The sequence below is a fragment of the Aedes aegypti genome, unplaced genomic scaffold (genome assembly GCF_002204515.2).
Source record: "Aedes aegypti strain LVP_AGWG unplaced genomic scaffold, AaegL5.0 Primary Assembly AGWG_AaegL5_hic_scaff_816_PBJ_arrow, whole genome shotgun sequence".
NCBI lineage: Eukaryota > Metazoa > Arthropoda > Insecta > Diptera > Culicidae > Aedes > Aedes aegypti.
In genome coordinates, this window is record NW_018736510.1 from 7678 (window position 1) to 19343 (window position 11666).

Sequence of the window (11666 nt, forward strand, 5' to 3'; positions counted from 1 at the left end):
ATAAGTTAGAAACGACTTGGTTGCATCTGCTTCTGTGTAATGTTGGATTGGTTTAGGTGTGATTATTACACAAATACGATGTGAAGAAAAATGGTAAACGTTGATTCTGTGTAAATTTCGAGGCGATGTAATATAGGATCAAAAAGATGCTATATTGCATATGAAATTAGCGGGTTACGTCGGAATGTTCATAACATCGACATGAATTACATCGATGCGGATTTACATTATTTTTTGCTGTGTGGTTACCGTCCACGAAATATATTGAGCAATAAAGCTGCTTAATGCATTACGGGATGAATCCGACTATCGTTGAGGATAACGAGCTGCTTCCAGAAATAAGACAAAAAGGCTCCTTGAAAGAATGACTCGCAACTCTAAAACAACAAGCTGAACGGTATAACGCTTCTCACAAAGCTCCTCAGTCGATAAAGAAGGTGATTTGGTTCTTCTTGCGTTTATGAGCCCTCCAGCTGACGGTGGATCTCGGAAATTGAATGCCGCGATACCGTGGCCCTTACGTGATCGATAAAGTTCTTGAATGCCGACCGATATGTAGTCAAGGATACTCCTGCTACACAAGTAACGCAGAAAGCATTTGAATCGGTGTATGCAGCGGACAAGATCAAGTTGTGGGGTCATCCGCCAGAAGATGATTTTCCAGAAGTCTGTGAGGAAGACAACAGCGAAATCAACGGGGATTGAACCAGGTACAAACCTGCAGATAGTCAAAAAGTATATGATTATTAATTATTATTTGATAAACTTTATTCACAGCCACGAAGGAACAAGGATGCTAAAAGGTGTTGGAGAGTTCAACATAATTAAACGATTAATTTGTTATCGATCTGTTTTGAATTTAATAAAAAAAACTGTTTTTGTTCAAAACGTTGGTTGCTTAGATTGAAAAAAAAAATAATGCGGGAAAGAACACGCTGCTATACACGGAGTGTGTCTTGAGTATGTGAAGAGTAGTTTTAGTTGGTGAATGTCTTACCACGTGACATTTTGGAGGCCAAAGGCAACGGCTGATCAGTAACGGTTCTTTGTGAGTTGCTGTTAATTGGCTGTACTTCTATAAAATTATGCATAGTAACGGATCTTGTGAGTTACTAAGCATTGACAATGGAACGTGATTGAATTGTCAATACGCTACAGAACAACTTTTAGGCAATAATGCGTAGAGCGTATCTCCGAGACGGAGATAAGCAGGATGGCCGAATGTAAGCCAGTATAAGTTCTAAATGAGGCCTGTAGAGACATATTTCTGGTTGTAGTAATTATTTTGCACATCCCTAGACTGGCTAATCGAGTCTGTAGTCTGTGTGTTAAGTCATCGCTCAGTCTACTACCACTCTTGATAAAATACGGGGCAGTTTAGTCGTTATTCGTTGCCTGTCATTCAAGTCGTGTTGAAAAGGCTGGGGCTCGATTAGTTTGGTTTGTCATGGTTGGAGGTTCACAAAAAAACACATACAAAAAGTGTACAAATTGAAAACAAAGATAGAAAACGTTGTTATAAGTTAGAAATAATAGAAATTAATATTTTCTGTATAGATTTGATTATCATGTTTACGACATTAATCAAGGTGTTTTTTTTAATTGGGTCTAAAACTTTTAAATGAAATCTTGTTTTTATTTAATAATCCGAAAAAAGCATGTTACTGTAAACTACTTTAGCAATTTTTCCCGCTCAAATAATGGCTATATCATGTTAAAACTTTAATTTTTAAAAATTTGGTCCATAAATGAACCTTGACACTTTTGATCATGTTTGACGTTCGCTTAGTCGACAAAAAACACCACAGGGGTTTTAGTTCGACCACGGGGGTTGTTTCTATCTGACATTTCGTAAGGGACACGAAAAAAAAAAATACACCCAAAATTTGAGTTTAAGCCAAAGGATGTGACAAAATCTAAAAAAAAATGTTTTTTGGGCTTAAACCAACGGAAACATTAGAAAATTGAGTAAACATGTGTTTTGGGCCTAAACTTAAACGTTTGGCACTAAAATTGGGACAGGGCTTTAGGACCCTTTTTTCGACTCCCCTTCCTTTTGTGGTCTTTTGACGTTGACAATTCCAAAAAAACGAAAAAATTGAGCATGTAACGAAAAATGGTCAGGTTTTGACCGCTAATAACTCAGCCATTTATCGATAGATTTTCAATATTTAAACATCAATCGATCGGAAATTTAATCTACGCGTCGATTCAAATGGAGACACTATTGATTATTGGCAACAAACTATTGAAAAATCGTAAAAATGTTGACCCATTTCTTATCTAACTCATCTATCTAACCTAATCACGTTCAAGGACATTTTTGGGTTCCGCTTTCCACTATAAAAGCGCACCGGTCCTGCTTCTTCCCTCAGTCTTCTTTTTGCGATCAGTCTGTGAACACGGTCGGGCGAGTCATTGGGCCCTATTCCCGGATTTCACTCACCAGGTGACAATAGGTGAAGTGATCACTTTCCTATTACGGATATCACCTAAGTGAGAAAAATGTGGAGAGTTCATCGCAAGTGATAGATCGCATGAACCGAGCTATTACGAATGGCACGCTACCCGGCGAAGATCGACAAAAGCAATCACTTGAAGTGGAAACTTTTCACCGCCGTTCGGGTAGGTGAAGAGTCCGTCACGTAAAAAAGAACAAGTTTAAACAGCATTTTTTATGCTTTTTGTTTAACAAATCTTATGTTTTTGTTATTCGTGGAAGCAGACACTATATTTAGTCCCGATTTGCTGTTAAAAAAGTAATGTATTGGGCCTTTATTGTTTGTGGGAAAGTGAGGCAAGAATCGAACAAAACATTTTTTTCCGCTCGCTATACGCAAAGGAAAGAAAGGTCAACTCAAACGGGAGTCGCTGTTGAAAATTCTGCTTATTGACAGAATCTGCATGAACATTTTTGTAATTGCAATTAGACAATAGATGTGGGCCTACACAATGTAAAAAAAATGTAGCGGAATAATAACTAACGTAGTTGGAGCTACTGGAGGAGGCTCAAAAACATAAATTGTTTTCATTGTTAACTTCAAATTTCTTGACCGAAAGGATCATGATATTTTCAACAAAGAGCTATATTTCCAATTTAAATTTCTTCTCAAACTGGGTAACTGCCATTAAAGAAAAATTAAATCATTGAACAATTCTGAATAGATTTGAATTTCACCGCATCGAGATAAGCGATACTTTCTGTTCAGCAGTAAACCAGCCTTTCTCAATAAACTCACGATAAAAAGTTTATTGAAAAAAAGGACTACAAACCGAATCATTGTACATGAAAAATCGAAAGATGTGGATATTATCTCTTCTATCCAACTCTAAAAAAAGTTTCTGATTTAATCTAATAAAATTAGCATAAGATTTAGTTGTTGTACAAAGTATTGAGCTAGATCTTCTGCCGATAAGCGCTCCGTACTTTAAAAAGAAACATTTAATATTTTTAAACGTGATAGACTATTAAAAGCTGATAAATTGATCTATCTCGAAATGTATTCAAGATTCCCTATAATTGAAGTCCTGTTTGCGTTCACCACTATTTAAAATACATTAAAGTATTTAGTAGTCGACAAAACCCTTTTTCTAATTCTCTACCAAACCAGTAAATCCTTGCCTATAAAATTCAAAAGGCATCCCACGCTTATAGGAACACAAATGCAATTCTTGTTAGACTTATCTCATGTTCTACATAATCAATTAAAACTGTTAAGTCATTCGAATTTTGATAATAATTTGGATAATCTGATTGAAATTTAATAGTTCATATCCGCGCGAAAGTTTCAAATCTACTTTCAAAATCACACCAAACAAACCTGTATTTTAATCTTTATGTAATTATCGATACATTGATTCAAAATTGAACAATTCTAATCAGGCAAATAATAAACGAAGACATTTCTATTACCTCATCATGTTTAAAAACCATTCAACGCAACTAGTGACTATTCGTGGCATCTCACTATAAAAAAAGCTATTATGAATACCACTTCACTGCAGTTGTCACTCCACTGAGTTCATTTTCAATCACTTCACCGTCCGTGACAACGGGAATAGAGCAAAACAAGTGAAGTGACTGGAAGGTGAAGTGTAAGTAAGCGTGAAAGTGATATTCAGAATAGGGCCCATTTTCGCTTTGCCTTTGCACCCGCGTCGCGTCACAGTTCAATTTGTGTCGTCAAAAGAGGAAGACGCAAGATTCGGACTACGAAGCTGCTGATGTTTTCTTCGGTTTTCTGTGAAAAAATCAAGGAGAGATATATTTTTTGCTTTTTTTTCACGCACACGGTGACAGTTCCTTACGAGGTTTTCCATAAGTGCGAGTGCTTTGTAAATCTCTTTTTGTTTCGTAGTCGCGAATTGATTTGCGGCGGCGATGACGATGGCTTTGGAGCTAGCCCGTTAGGTACCATTACCACTATTCTTAAGCAAATCGTGCGTTTGGCTTGTGAACTCGCTCAAGGTTTCAAACTTGAGCTCAGTGAATCAATTGTCATCCAACTCGCAGCAACAAAGACATTGTCATCTCTTATTCATGTTGCAACAATTTCGATCCGCAACATCAGTTTATCACCACTTGAACGGAATATGACAATGATCGATCACCACGTGCGCAGCGATTTTCTGGGCTTCGCATTGCAATTTTCGAGAACTTTTTCCGTGTTGGTAAACATTGAAAACATTATCGAACAGCATCAATAAAACAAATTAGGTTTTGTTTTTAAAACAACTAATTAATCGCGAGTTGAAAAGGTTGCAACAATGTTGCGCTCTGCGATTGTCATGACAATTTTGCTTTTATTGTATCTTTATCCGCAACAGTTGGAACAAACGGTTGTGAGCGAGCTCGCTTTGTTGTTTGTTTTTCGTCTGCTTTGATGACAATTTGATTCACTGCTTGAGCTACATTTCCAGATTTCGACTTCAGCCGTGTGATCCAATACCTTTTGCTGATGTGTGCCATCAGCATATACCTGCCAGGAAACATTCAGCTGGCTCGTCGTATAAGCAGAGAATTTATTCAAATTTATACATTTGCGTCGAGGATTCCCCGTTTAACCATGGCAATCAACTGATAACATCCTGTAGTGCTATTTATCTATGACAGCATCCGAGCTAACAAAGCCTTTAGCCCTTTTCAGGGCCACCGAATGTGCGTAAAAGAGTTGAGAGTAATTTTTCCGACTTTATTTATCACATTGCCAAGCAATGAATAATATTTCTCTCAATCCATAAGATCAACAAAGCGATGACTGGAGCTTTCATTACAATCATCGAATAACTTTCTATAGACACATTGCTGTTAAATATTCTTTGTGAAGTGAAATTTCACATTTTCATAGATAAATATGACGAATGGTTGACCAAATTGTAATGTTAAAACGAACTCACGTTCATCTGATAAAGATAATGTAAATTTGGGATATGATTAAACGTACACTTGGCTGCAATTCGTTATATGTATGAATATTTACGAAAGTTTCGAACACTGAAAACAATATGAAGTCAAAACAAGCAACAAGAACGAGATCAAATTTGGTTAAATTACCAGTTCGTATAACCCCATAGGGATGTACCCTTATAGTTTTTCAGGGCCTCCAAGAGTATGAGTTGTTTTGAATCATATTTCTTACAAAAAATATCATTCTCTCACTCTAAACAATTTTGGAATAATCGAAATATGCTGCGTTAAACTGAACTATGTGTAAAACCGCCCAAATAATCGGCCCTTCATTAAGACCATTTTTGAAACCATTTCCTTTTTGAACCAGCCCCATTAAACATTTGACAGTTCAACAGCCGACTAAATTGGTTGAAAAATCGGTCGATTGTTGCACCGACGCTTATGGAAGTTTAACACAGCGATCAACTGACTAATCGCTAGATTAAATCGGGTGACCGAGGAAATCTGATGTTTAGTAGGTCAACTTGCTTGGATTTTACTAAAAATACCGATTTATCCACCTATTTAGTAGGATTGCGTCGGCCCACCCAATTAAATTGGGTGATATTCGGTTGATCGCTGTGTTAATCTTCCATAAGCGTCGGTGCAACAATCGACCGATTTTTCAACCAATTTAGTCGGCTGTTGAGCTGTCAAATGTTTAATGGGGAGCCTAAGGTTATCCAACGTCAACATTGCGGTCGTGTCTTGCACACAACCCCTCCAACTTTTTTCCTTATGCAATTTAGAAATTAGTATGAACCGTAGTCAATAGACAGATTTCTCAACTCCCCACTTCCACCTAAATGACCATGTGGTTTATGGACGACCCCTTACTAATTTCAGAGTTCCAGAAATTATACATTGAAGATGGTATGCTACCCCCAAGCTACATTGATTCCTGTTAAGTCTCTTTTTGGTTCCAGATCGATCTCTTTTTGTTTCAAGCGAGAGGTCTCTGAAGCACAGACAAATATGCCTTATTAGTCAGAACAATTATCAATTTAAAACATAGTACCAAATACGAAATAAAGACCTCCATATTCCTTGCATGCAACTGTAGTTGCCCAAAATTTTATGGCACATGAGGTAATAAAGCAAAATCTAGAATAGGCCTATTCACATGACGTCTCAAATCAGCTGCTCGGAAGCACTTTGACAGTTCTTCTATGAAAATGACAGGCCCGTGTTAGCACCGCTCCTCCACCGATGTAAACAAATGCATAGACGGATCTGTCACATGAAAAGGCGTATACCGTGTAAAGTTTACTGCGATCTTTCAAACTTGGTTACAAAGGATCAAATGCAGTACTAAGGTGCAGGGTGGCCACCGAACCGGGAAAAACGGGAAAAGCGGGAAAAAGACGGGAATTTGGATCCACCGGGAAAAAGACGGGAAAAACCGGGAATTTGAGAAGATCACCGGGAAAATCGTTTTGTCCATTCATCTTCAAGCTGTAATCTACAAACCAACCTCCAAAATAAGTTATAGAAAGTAGTTATGTTTAATGATATTGCCATGAGGCATCCGTAATTTTGAACAAATATCTTTCAAACATTAATGATTTAATTTCTACATATTTCTTAAAAAATGTTTCACTCTTTTCTTAGCAACGTTTCATTTTTTTTTTTAATTTTTCGTCTTGCACTGTCAGGGCTAATGTTTTTTCAACTTTTCTCTAACTTTTTGTACTCGAATTTTTGAATCGAAGTTTAATTACTTATTGCAGATTAGTTTAGCACTCTTCTGTAATTGCTGAATACCACAACTTGAGTGAGCCCTAAGTAAGTGCTTCTATATGTGTGCCCTTGTTTCATCCATACCTTGAACTCATTTGCTTTAGAGAACTCTTTATTTTTATGAAGAAAATTCAAAGAATTAAGAATTGAAACAATTTTAATGACGGTAAAGAACTACTTGGGCATCTTGATGATTTACTTAGGCACCTGGGGCTTTGTCGGCCAAACTATCTAAAATTCAGCACTAAGATGCACTTAAGATGATTATAAACCAAAGCCAAACCTTGAAATTTCAAGAGAACGAGTCTAGAGAACCGAACAGAGCTCTGAGCTGAAATTTTGATCGTTTTATGCTCACCATAATGCAACCAATCCATCAAATTTTCAAAGCGAACGGTTTTCAGGTTCTCTAGATCTTGAAACTTGAACATAAAAATTCTAAGCTTGTTTTAAATGTTATCTACAATAAATATGGTTATAGCATTCAAATTAAATTCAATTCAATTTCATGTCGTGTACAATCTCTTTCCTATGCTCCAGAGCTCCATTGATTTCCGACGAACGCGAGACAAATCGATTCAGATGAATACTATACTATGCCATAGTTTTCAGAATAACATTCTATATGATTCTATGACATTTCCCGGAAAACCATTTCCCGGAATGCCACTTCCCGGAATGCAACAATAATAAACTTTCGCGGATTTTGTTTTGCCATAGAACTGCCAAAACTGAAGGGCTTACAAGAACCCTACACGAAGCGAACTGGACTATCAAAATTCATACCTATTTTTCTTATGAAAGATGAAAGCGCCCAAGGTCTTTGACTCGATTTTGTTCTCAAATCTTGTTTGACAAGGCAAATGTGTGAATTTCAATCCGATTTCTCATAACGACTTATCATAAATAGTTTGTATGTATTTCAATTCCATTTGCCTGAGTGTCATATTTGTAAAGATCAACGCGGACCACAGATAATTGTCGCGGATTCCAATCCCGCCTATCGAGAATCTTTTCGGGTTGGCAAATTCTTCTATTTTCGAGGGTATAGAATTTCTTCGTCAATTGGCGAAAAATATTATCAGTTGATTACTGTGGGAGAACTAATATGCACATGGAATCGATAAGCAGACATTGTCCCAGTTAGAACGTCATGTCAGAAAAAAAGAAGAAGATGATATTAATTAAAACCCACATAACAGGATAAAGTTTATGCTAATATCTCATTCCAAAGGTGGAGAAGGAGTTGTAGGAAGCATCACAAAGCCTACTAAATTGACAAGGGGGGAGGTTTGGTCAAACATGTCTAGTTTTAGCGTGAAATAATTTGTGTACAAATCAATGACTTAACAGAATAGAGTAGTGTTTTGATCCTTCGACCTTGACGCTTGCTCCTGCGGGAGCGGGTGATGAGGGCAGGATCAAACATGTCGCGCGTCGGTAGTGAAGCGGTGGAAAAGTGATCGGTTCGTTAGTAGTGTTTGATCCTTCGACCTTGACACTTGCTCCTGCGGGAGCGGGTGATGAGGGCAGGATCAAACATGTCGAGCGTCGGTAGTGAAGCGGTGAAAAGTGATCGGTTCGTTAGTAGTGTTTGATCCTTCGACCTTGACGCTTGCTCCTGCTGGGGCGAGTGATGAGGGCAGGATCAAACATGTCGAGCGTCGGTAGTGAAGCGGTGAAAAAGTGATCGGTTCGTTAGTAGTGTTTGATCCTTCGACCTTGACACTTGCTCCTGGGAGCGGGTGAAGAGGGCAGGATCAAACATGTCGCGCGTCGGTAGTGAAGCAGTGAAAAAGTGATCGGTTCGTTAGTAGTGTTTGATCTTTCGACCTTGACACTTGCTCCTGCTGGGCGGGTGATGGGGCAGGATCAAACATGTCGCGCGTCGGTAGTGAAGCGGTGAAAAAGTGATCGGTTCGTTAGTAGTGTTTGATCCTTCGACCTTGACACTTGCTCCTGCGGGAGCGGGTGAAGAGGGCAGGATCAAACATGTCGCGCGTCGGTAGTGAAGCAGTGAAAAAGTGATCGGTTCGTTAGTAGTGTTTGATCTTTCGACCTTGACACTTGCTCCTGCTGGGGCGGGTGATGGGGGCAGGATCAAACATGTCGCGCGTCGGTAGTGAAGCGGTGAAAAAGTGATCGGTTCGTTAGTAGTGTTTGATCCTTCGACCTTGACACTTGCTCCTGGGAGCGGGTGAAGAGGGCAGGATCAAACATGTCGCGCGTCGGTAGTGAAGCAGTGAAAAAGTGATCGGTTCGTTAGTAGTGTTTGATCTTTCGACCTTGACACTTGCTCCTGCTGGGGCGGGTGATGAGGGCAGGATCAAACATGTCGAGCGTCGGTAGTGAAGCAGTGAAAAAGTGATCGGTTCGTTAGTAGTGTTTGATCCTTCGACCTTGACACTTGCTCCTGCGGGGGCGGGCGATGGGGGCAGGATCAAACTTGTCACGCGTCGTTCGCTCAGAGAAATGAAAAAGCGCCGCGGATCGCTAGTAGTGTTTGATCTATTGATCGCGTCGCTTGCTCTTGCGTGGGCGAGTGACGAACACTTGTTCGGCGTTTAATGCGATTATCGAATTATTTCGCGAATCCGGTTAGGCATGATTATATCATGGATCGCATCACCAAACATTGGTGACTCCCAGATCTTTACCTTATCCCACTAACCCAATATCCTCTCCATGACAACCGTGGAGATGCAGAGGTGATCTCGGTCTCTAGTAACAACGGTAGTCACACTAACATTCCTTCCCTTCCCCGATGACCGTAAGGACGTGGCCGGCGCCGTTATTGACTTTTAAATTTGAGCTCTCGATTTGTGCACATTGAAGAATGGTAAGCTATCCCAAGCCCCATTCATTAATTCCCTGTGCAACTTCGATTGTTCTGGTCAATCACGGAGTAGCAACTACGAATTGTACGGTCATCTATGCTTATGCTTATGCTAATCAATGACTTAACAGAATAACCTTAGTTTGAAAGAAGGGAAAATTTATGATGTTCAATATTAGCAGCCTTCTCGCCTAACATTTTTCTGTCGGTATATTTCGGAAGAACGACAATTGTTCAAAAGAAGGGTGATTATCTATGTAAATAGCAGTAGCTATAATTGGAATTCATGTTGATGTATTTGTTTATCAGTCTGAACATTGCCATTTGTTTTCATGACACAACTTAAAAGAACAGCCTATGTATGAAAGAAGGGTTCCGGGTCATTTGGCCGAATGCCGTTTGGCCGAACGCCATTTGGACGAAAGGGTCATTTGGCCGAATGCCGTTTGGCCGAATGCCGTTTGGCCGAAATTGAAAACCATAATGAACTACAGTTAGCATACATTTGTAATGAATTTCAAAGAACAGTTTATTCCGAAAGAAGCATAAATCATCATTGATATACAGCTCTTTAGTGTTAGTTCAAGGAATAGTCAATGTAAGCAATTTTTCTCTTCTCTGCTAGCAGTAATAGCTGCCAGCATACGTTTTCGCATTGCGTTTGTAGTCAGCTTTTGACTGTTACTAAAACGGTTTACGACTTATTCGTCTTTCTGTAGCATCGATTTGCTTTAATCCTTCTGATAGTACTTAGTAAACTAAATAATTTCTAGCAACCACAAGTTTAGCTTATTCTTTTCACAACGGAGAAACAGCCTTTTTAACGTAAGAGTTCAGCGAGTCGTTCGGTATAATTTTTATTAGGACTTTAAACTTATCATAAGCCATAAAAATGCTCGATCTAATTGAACATCTAGCCCAAACCTTAACCTCCCTTACTAACTGAAAAAAAAGTTGAATAGATTTCATTGACGGTCATTATTTTAGTGATACTTGAATATCTTTCCGGGAAATGTCTTTCCGGGAAATGGGGTATCGGGAAATGATTTCCGGGAAATGGTATAGAACCTTCTATATAGATTAGAACAATCTGAATCAAATTACTATGGAAAAACAATTAAAAAATTTAAACCGATTTAAAAAAGATTTGCAGTGCTTTTCATAGAAATGATTTAGGAAAAGTCAATTAAAGTCGTTGGAAAGAATGAATAAAAAACCGGGAAAATTTTGCAAAATATACCGGGAAAACCGGGAAAAAAGCGGGAATTTCAAAATCGAAATTGGGTGGCCACCCTGAAGGTGGTACCCATGAGCCTATGCATGCTATAAAACGTTTGACTTTTACTGTGCGCCCTGTTTTCAAGTTGCCCGTGAGAGAGAACGAGACAGCACCAACACACGGCGCACAGTAAAAGTCATGAGAACAAAAGAATTTATGGCACGTACAGAGGCTCATTCTGAACCCGACTGCTATAGGGCTGTTGTTAATCTCAACTGGCCGTTTCTTTGGTGAGTTAAGATGCGATGTCGCGCTGCACGATAAGTTGTTCATCTGCAACAACCAGATAGCTCACCAATCCATCCCGAGGTGGATCGTGCTAAGTTGTTGAGTTGTGACGAAAGCGAAAGGCCCAAACGCAA

The 11666-nt window shown here is 39.0% G+C and overlaps 1 long non-coding RNA gene across 1 annotated transcript; it reads left to right on the plus strand.

Annotated features, from left to right (window-relative positions):
* Positions 1-549: 549 nt before the first annotated feature.
* LOC110681410 lies at positions 550-888 on the plus strand. Its single transcript, XR_002503191.1, has 2 exons — positions 550-710; positions 778-888. It is a non-coding gene; the product is annotated as an uncharacterized LOC110681410 (long non-coding RNA).
* The last annotated feature ends 10778 nt before the right edge of the window (positions 889-11666 follow it).